The 7,985-nt window shown below is 46.6% G+C and overlaps 1 pseudogene; it reads left to right on the top strand.

The window, feature by feature from the left end:
• Nucleotides 1-2,917: 2,917 nt before the first annotated feature.
• On the top strand, nt 2,918-5,079 carry LOC123278818 (mas-related G-protein coupled receptor member X2-like; annotated as a pseudogene).
• Nucleotides 5,080-7,985: the final 2,906 nt, after the last annotated feature.

Genomic DNA, 7,985 nt, shown 5'->3' with positions numbered 1-7,985 from the left:
TGTTTAAGAGCCATTTTTATTTTCTAGAAATTGTGAACTCATTACCTGTCATCATTTTTTCATTGGCTTGTTGGATTTTGAATTATCATTTTACAGGAACTTTTACAAATAGGAGGAATTAGTACCTTGTCTATGATATGAGTTATCAATATTTTCCCATGACATCAGTCATGTTGGACTAGCACCCACCCTAATGATCCCGTTTTTACTTAATCACCTCTTTAAAGACCCTCTCTCCAAATACAGCCATTTTCTGAGGTCCTGGGAGTTAGGACTTCAATATGGCAATGTTGTGGGGGGACACAATTCAGCCCATAACAAAGTCTTTGTGAAATATTTGCTGAATTAATCCATCGAAGAACTTTTCTGAATGTTTGAAATAGTTTCTAATTCAAATGGCATTTAAAAAATGACAAGTAGCTTAATGTGACTGTGGCATGAGGCATATGAAAGGAAGTCATAGGAGATAAGACTTAAATTTTTTAGTATCTACACCAAATGAAAATAAATAGATAAAAAAATGTCATGAAATGGAGGGGGGAAGAAGATGTTATGCGTGCTGAAATCCTTCATTTTATAAGGGAAGTCAATTGATCCAGTTATTAATGCTGGTAAATTAAAATATACAAATATAAGCTTACTATTCTGAGATAATAATAATAAAAGAAACGAAAATGAAGTATAATCAGGTGTGGCCTCTGGAGAATGGGAGTCATGGAGACTGTCACCTTGTATACGTTTCTCTATCATTTGGAAAGAAGTTACAGACATGAATGCATTATGTTAGGATAAAGAAAAAAACAATAAAAGTGAGGTCAGTCCATGGCAAACTTTCAATCACCCTATGATAGACTTTTCTTTAGTTACAAAGACTCACAATGCAAGCTCACCTTGCTTGATGTTGCTACCCAGGCCCCCACTTGTCAGCTGTAGGCTCCAGAACAGTGATTACTCGTTGGGAGGTGGACCGGATGGGGTGGGATGGGTGAGGCTGGTGTGTGGGCGGAAGTGGGGCAAATGCTGGGAAACATCTCGGTGAGGGGTCACGTCTCAAACAGCCCTGGCCTCTGAATTGCCCACGGGCTCTGCACAGGAAATTGCAAAGTCTGTCCAGTGTCTTGATAAGCCTTGCTTGGTCACCTGCTTTCACTCTGACTCCTGTAGGCATCTCCCGATTTAGAGGACAGGGAAGTGTCCTCTGGCATCACTCGATCACAGAAAGGCTCTCGCTCTCCACTCTGGCCAGAAGAATGGAAGAAGGGTCAGGATATATAGCAAGAACTGTCCTATTTCCAAGGCCAGTGATGGTGTTTGCTCTAAGTTCCCGTCCCCTCTTTCTACTTTGGGGTGCTACCTGCAGGGGGTCATGGTGTGTCCTTCAGGAAAAGGCAGGAGACTGAAGCTCCCCATTAGCACCTTTGGTGATGGCAGCTCCGACTGTGGTCGATCCGAATGGGGTCAACCAGAACCTTTCTCCCTTCTGATTCATCTCCTCATATTCTCCCCTTCATTGAACCGTTCAAATCTGCAGGCATGGAGAGGATGCTGCCTCTTACAGGAATTTAGGGAGCAAGGGAACATGCTGGCATTGCTTCCCGGAGACGAACGGCTGTTAACCCAGGTTTCATTGTTTCACTGGCTTTTCAAAGTTCTCTTCTCTTGTGAATCTAGCAGAGTCCCAGGAGGAAACAGCCGGAACTGGGATGAGTGAGGAGTGTTTCATGAGGGGACTGACCATTTGCAAAGCTGGGCAGGATTAAGGGAAAACGACAACGCATGGTGAAGCAGCCTAAGGCAAGCGGAAGTGAAGCACTGTCCACCGCCAGGCTTGAAGGGACCAGGGAAGGAGCAGCTACCCAGAGAGAGGATAGCTGTAGCCATAGCCATAGGAGTAGGAGAGGAGCCACCAGACAGGTGGAGAAGTACTCCCACCGCCAACACAGCCAAGCAGGGAGAGAGACAAGAGATGAAAAGCCCAAATCTCTCTGCCCCTACCCTCCAGTCTTCTGGCATCTCCCAATGGCTCAATTCAATCAGAAACCAGAAGGACAGAATCCCGCTGATGAGGTACACAGGAGTCACCCTCTTGGGAGGCCAAACAGGGTAGAGAAGGATGGAAAGGAAGTTCTCATGGCAAATGGAGACTATTCCTCATATCTCCTTATCCTCCTCATAGTTTTTTACTTCCTGGTCTTTTTTCTATCTCAATGTCATTGAATCATTTCTCACTTTATCACCATCAGAGTTTTTTTCTTCTGTTTCCACCTTCTTTCTTTGGCTTCACTTTTTTGGAGCAATCACTCATATTCATCAAAAGTGCCTTGCAAATGGAATGTAATTTTAAAAGGGAAAACATATTCCTTATTGGTTAGAGTATAAGTTTGGCTGCTCTAATTGACCCATTGTAATAATGGCTCAAACAGGAAAGTCTAATCAGACCTTGGCTGGAGGCTTCAAGGCCTTCAGAAACAAGGGCACCTTCCAACGCGCTGCTCCCTCTCCCCTAAACAGGCACCCTCATTCCATGGTCCTACCCGGCCCCCGGCCACATCAGCACTCAGCCTAGGTCAGGAGAGAGAGAGAGGCTGGGGTGAAGGGGGAGCCATGCTCCTTCTATTAAAGGCCTGAGCCAGCAGTTGGTTACATCACTCTGCTCACCTCCCATTGGCCAGCACCTAGTGACATGGTGCCATCAGTATCAAGGGAGTTGGGAAACAGGGTCCGTTCTCTGGTCTAAAACTCTGAGAATTAGTATTTGACAGAAGAGGAGAACGGATATTGGGGGCAGTCTCTGCACCCCTGATTATCTCTCACATTCTGTGCTCACAGGAAGATTTTTTGGGGGCTCCTCAGAAATGATGAATGATGCAGCCGAGAACTGTGGGAAAGCCTTGGACAGGGCTCCAGGAGACCAGAGATGGTATTGGATCTGCTCTTCATGGTGACATCTCAGGAAAATCCCTCCGACTCCTTAGGCCTCAGCTTCTTCTGTGTTAAGTGACAACAGATGGTCCCTAAGGAGCGTGCAAGATGCTGGGGATACAGTAGTGACCAACAACAGGTGTGACTTGGTCCTTATGGAGCTTCCAGTTTGATAAGGAAGACAAATACACCCCACCCTAGTAACAGATTTATAAACTGCCAGGTGTGTGAGTGGAGATAGCAGAGATTCTGGTTTTCCTCCCACAGCCTTTTCTGGCCAGTCTGGGCTGTGGGGTCTTGTCTCTCTAAGAGAGCACACGATGGATGATTCTGTCCTTGGTTCCTCGCTGTGCCCCGCAGGAGGATGCACCCTCTTCCTTCTTTGAGGCCTCCCGCCTGTATGAATGTTCTGGATTCTGGAGTCTTTGTGAGGCAGGAAAGGGCTCCTGGATTCTGCTGTCTGCCCCTAAATGGCTTCCACCTGCCTCTCCTTGTTCCCTATTTGATTGACTTCTCTTCCCCTCTCTGGGTTTCTGGAGTTTGCTTATGTTAGGGTTTTTTTTAAAACCACAATTTTGACGGCCATCTTGGATTCGACTTGGGAATTCCTTCTCTGCCTTTCTCCCGTCCACGTGTAATTGACGCTACAATGTGGTGTGTGTGCATGGCCGGTCAGAAGTGTAGACGCTGAGGGAGCCCTGCTGGGTTCAGATCCAGGCTGTATGAGACCGGGAGCAAAGCGCTCATCTTTCCTGTGCTCCAATTCCACGCTCTGTAAACTGGGGATAATCCTAGTTCTCACCTCACAGGGCTCTTGAGGGGATTGAAGGAGGCAATACGGGATAAGCCCTCAAGTGGCCGCAGTTATGCCCCAGCCTGAGCTCCTCCCCTCTCTCCAGCTGAATTCTGCATGAGCATCTCCCTCCACACTCAGCCCTGCACTTTTTCCACTTCCCCTCACAGATCCCTCTCACACTGAAACTTAGCTCAGCGGAGCAAACTCTACTGGAGATCTCCTGGGAGGGAGAACGGAGCGGGTTTGCACTGCACACGCCACAGCAGCCCACGTAACAGCCCCCAGAGACATTCCCGAACCTCAAGCAGCTCTTCTCAGTGGCCCTCGGCCCTCAACCTCACTTACTCTTCCTCCCCTGTGTTCAGCTCAGCCCCAAACCTGCCTCCAACTTGTGCACCAAAACGATTCTAGGTGCTCAGCAAAGCTGTGTTGCATCCTCGCTTCAAACTTTCAACGTGGGGACCTCGATCCGGGCCTTGCTGATGGTCATCATCGCCCTGGTCGGGCTGCCCAGAAACTCGGCGGTCATCTCGATCCTGGGCTTCCACATGGGGCGGAACGTCTTCACTGTCTACATCCTCAACCTGGCCAGAGCCAGCTTCCTCTTTCACTGTTGCCAGATTACACATTCCCTGGAGGAACTCATCACCTCCTTCCATTCCATCTCCATCTCCATCCCCAGCTGTTTCACTACGGTGGTGAACTTTGCCCACATCGCAGACCTGAGCATTCTCAGTGCCATTAGCACCGAGCACCGCCTGTCCATCCTGAGCCCCATCTGGTACCTCTGCCACCATAGCAGACACATGTCAACTGTCGTGCGTGCCCTGCTCTGGGCCCTGTCCCTGTGGCTGAATGTTCTGGAAGGAAACTACTGTGGTTTCCTCTTTAGAGATTGTGACCATGTTTGGTGTGGAGTATTTGATTTCATCACTGCCACACGGCTGATTTTCTTATAGGTGCTTCTCTCTGGGTCCAGCCAGGCCCTGCTGCTCAGGATCCTCTGTAGCTCCCGGCAGATGCAGCTGACCAGGCTCTGCGTGGTCATCCTGCTCACAGTGCTGGTCTTCCTCCTCTGCGGCCTGCCCTTTGGCTTCAGTGGTTTCTGCTGGATTCAGAAGGACTCCAACATGTTCCCATGTTATCTTCGAAGGATTGGGGTGATCCTGTCTGGCATTAACAGTAGTGCCAACCCCAGCATCTCCTCTTTTGTTGGTTCCTTTAGGCACCAGAGGCTGCAGCGGCAGACCCTCAGGCTGGTTCTCCAGGGAGCTTTGGAGGACACGACTGAGGTGAAGAGAAGTGGAGGAAGCTTTCCTCAGGAACCCAGGGTGATGTCGGGAAGCAGTTTCATGAGGTGATTCTGGATCAAGCAGGGTTCAGTCAGAAGTAGGACTTATAGATGATTCTAAACGTAATTGTGAATTGTTTGACCCTACACCACTATTGTGGGTGCTGGTCAAGTTGTCTCTGTAATGCTGTTGTCTGTTTGTCTGATACCAGAGCTTGATGTCTGCAGGGAAAACTCGAACCCAGGAGCATGAGCTAAAACCCGTGAGAACCAGCCAGAACTCTTGTCAGTCTCTCTCAGCGCCTCCAGTTTTGATGATGCAGGAGCTCCGTGGGAGAAGTTGGCTCCCTTCCTCATGGAGCTAAACACACCCCTGGTGCAGGAGTCAGAGAAGCTGAAGGAGGATCCAAAGGAAGGTGGAGCAGCTGCAGCTGCCTCACGCCGCAGAGAAGCCACAATGTGCACGAACATGCTGGTGTCCTTGCACCAGCCTTCCACACGTGAAAACAGTATCTCTCCTGCACGTTTCCAACCACCAAATCTTGTTTAAGATGTCTCTTGATGCCCCCCCAACCAGAAACGTAAAAGGAAGGGAATTCTGGGGAATGTAGTTCAGTCTAGCCAAGTCAACACTTTCATACCCATGACAGTCTACCCCTTGTCAGCTTGGCACCTGTAACCACCTCCCCAAACCACAGTTCATTCCAAATAAGGATGAGAAAGCAAAGTCAAGCTTCCCCCTAACGTGATACACCTACCCCAGGTACTCATGAAACGCATCAACCTCCCCCACAAGAGGACACATCTTTTCCTGTGCTATTGACCATCTATATATCTTTTTGTGAAGTGTCTGTTCAAGTCTGCTATCCATTTTTATTGGGTTGTTCATCTCCTTATATTGATTTGTTGGAGCTCTTTGTATGGTCTAAATAAAACCCCTTTGTCATATTTACATATTGCAAGTATTTTTTTCCCAGTCTGGGACTTGCCTATTCATGTTTAAAGTATCTTTTGATGGGGGCTGGCCCCGTGGCCAAGTGGTTAAGTTCGCGCGTTCCGCTGCAGGTGGCCCAGTGTTTCCTCGGTTCGCATCCTGGGCGCGGACATGGCACTGCTCATCCAGCCACACTGAGGCGGCATCCCACATGTCACAGCTAGAAGGACCCACAACGAAGAATATACAACTATGTACTGGGGGGCTTTGGGGAGAAAAAGGAAAAAAATAAAATCTTTAAAAAAAAAGTATCTTTTGATGGGCAGAAGTTTTTGCTTTTTATGAAATCTAATCTATCGACTTTTATGTTTAGCACTTTACGCTTTCTAAGAAATCTTTGCCTACTCTCAAAGCAACAAAGGTGTTCTCCAATTTTTTTATAACAACATTATAATTTTTGCTTTTACATTTAAATGTATGATCCATTTCAAATGAATTTTTGTGCAGGTTTGAGGTAGGGGCCAAGGTTCATTTTTTCCCATACAGTGATCCAGTTCTTCTGGCACTATTGGAAAGACGCTCTTTTTTCGCCCCTCATTGAATTATTTGGCCCCTCTGCAAAAACTATGCTTCTAAGTATGGGAGTGTTTCTGGGCATTCTAATTTGTTTTACTAGTCCATTTCAGGAGTCACCACACTATAGCTTATGGGTCAAATCCAGATCACTGCCTGTTTTTGTAAATAAAGTTTTATTGGAACACAGCCACGTGCATTCTTTCATGCGTTGTCTGTGGTTGCTTTCATGATACAACAGCAAGGTTGTGTGGTTGTGATAGAGAATATATGGCCTCAAAAACTGAAATATTTACTATCTAGCCATTTACAAAATAAGTTTGCTGATCTCTGGTCTATTCTTAAACCAACACCCACTGCTCTGATGACTGTAGCTTTGTGGTAAGCCTTCAAATCAAGCAATATGTGTCCTCTAACTTGTTTTTCTTTTCCAGGATTATTTTAACTACCTAAGTCTTTTGCATTTGCATGTAAATTTTAGAATAAACATCTCAATTGCTACAAAAATCCTGATGGGATTTTGACTATGATTGTGTTGACTCTATTACCTAATTTGGGGGATAATTGACATCTTAGAATAAAGAGTCTTTGAATTCATAAACATCGTATGCCTTCCTATTTGTTTAGGTGTCCCTTAATTTTTCTCAGCAACTTTTTGTAGTTTTTACCATGCAAGTCTTACACACCTTTTGTCAAATTAATATTTTATGTTTTCTGATGCTATTGTACACGATATTTTTTACGCCATTTTCTGATGGTGTGATGCTAGAATATAGAAAGAGAACTGAGAACAAGATGGCTGACAGGAAGCTCCTGACCCTCCCTCCTCCTGTGGAGGATCCACTCCTCTGAGAGAAATCCTGAAATGAGTTGAGCGACTCCTCCACATCAGGTCATTGAGAAAATGTGAAGAATTTATTTTGGCTCATGAGAAAGAAGGAATGAAGAAGAGAAGAAAGAAGATGAGAGGAGTTAGCAAGATGGCAGATGGCTGGCTAGGTACCAGGTGGGGCAAAGGGTCAGTGAGAAACCTCTAGTGAGGGGAGGGCTGAGAGGATGCTCTAGAACAGAAACGTATATTTATCTACAGATTATGTGTTTATGTGGTATAACATTGACATCTTCCATGACCCTCAAATCTTCAATGAAGTCTATACCACACTTAAAAATAACACAGGGGGGCCGGCCTGGTGGTGCAGCAGTTGAGTGCGTGCGTTCCACTTTGGTGGCCCAGGGTCCATCAGTTCAGATCCCAGGTGCAGACACAGCACCGCTTGGCAGGCCATGCTGTGGTAGGCGTCCCACATATGGAGTGGAGGAGGAGGGGCACAGATGTTGGATCAGGGCCAGCCTTCCTCAGCAAAAAGAGGAGCATTGGCAGATGTTAGCTCAGGGCTAATCTTCCTCAAACTAATAATAATAATTAATAATAATAATAAATATGGGTAGGTTGGTAAGGGAGGGAGGAG

This window comes from Equus asinus, chromosome 20 (assembly GCF_041296235.1).
Source record: "Equus asinus isolate D_3611 breed Donkey chromosome 20, EquAss-T2T_v2, whole genome shotgun sequence".
Lineage (NCBI taxonomy): Eukaryota > Metazoa > Chordata > Mammalia > Perissodactyla > Equidae > Equus > Equus asinus.
Note: the sequence above shows the minus strand (reverse complement) of the source record. Positions and strands in the feature narration are given on the sequence as shown.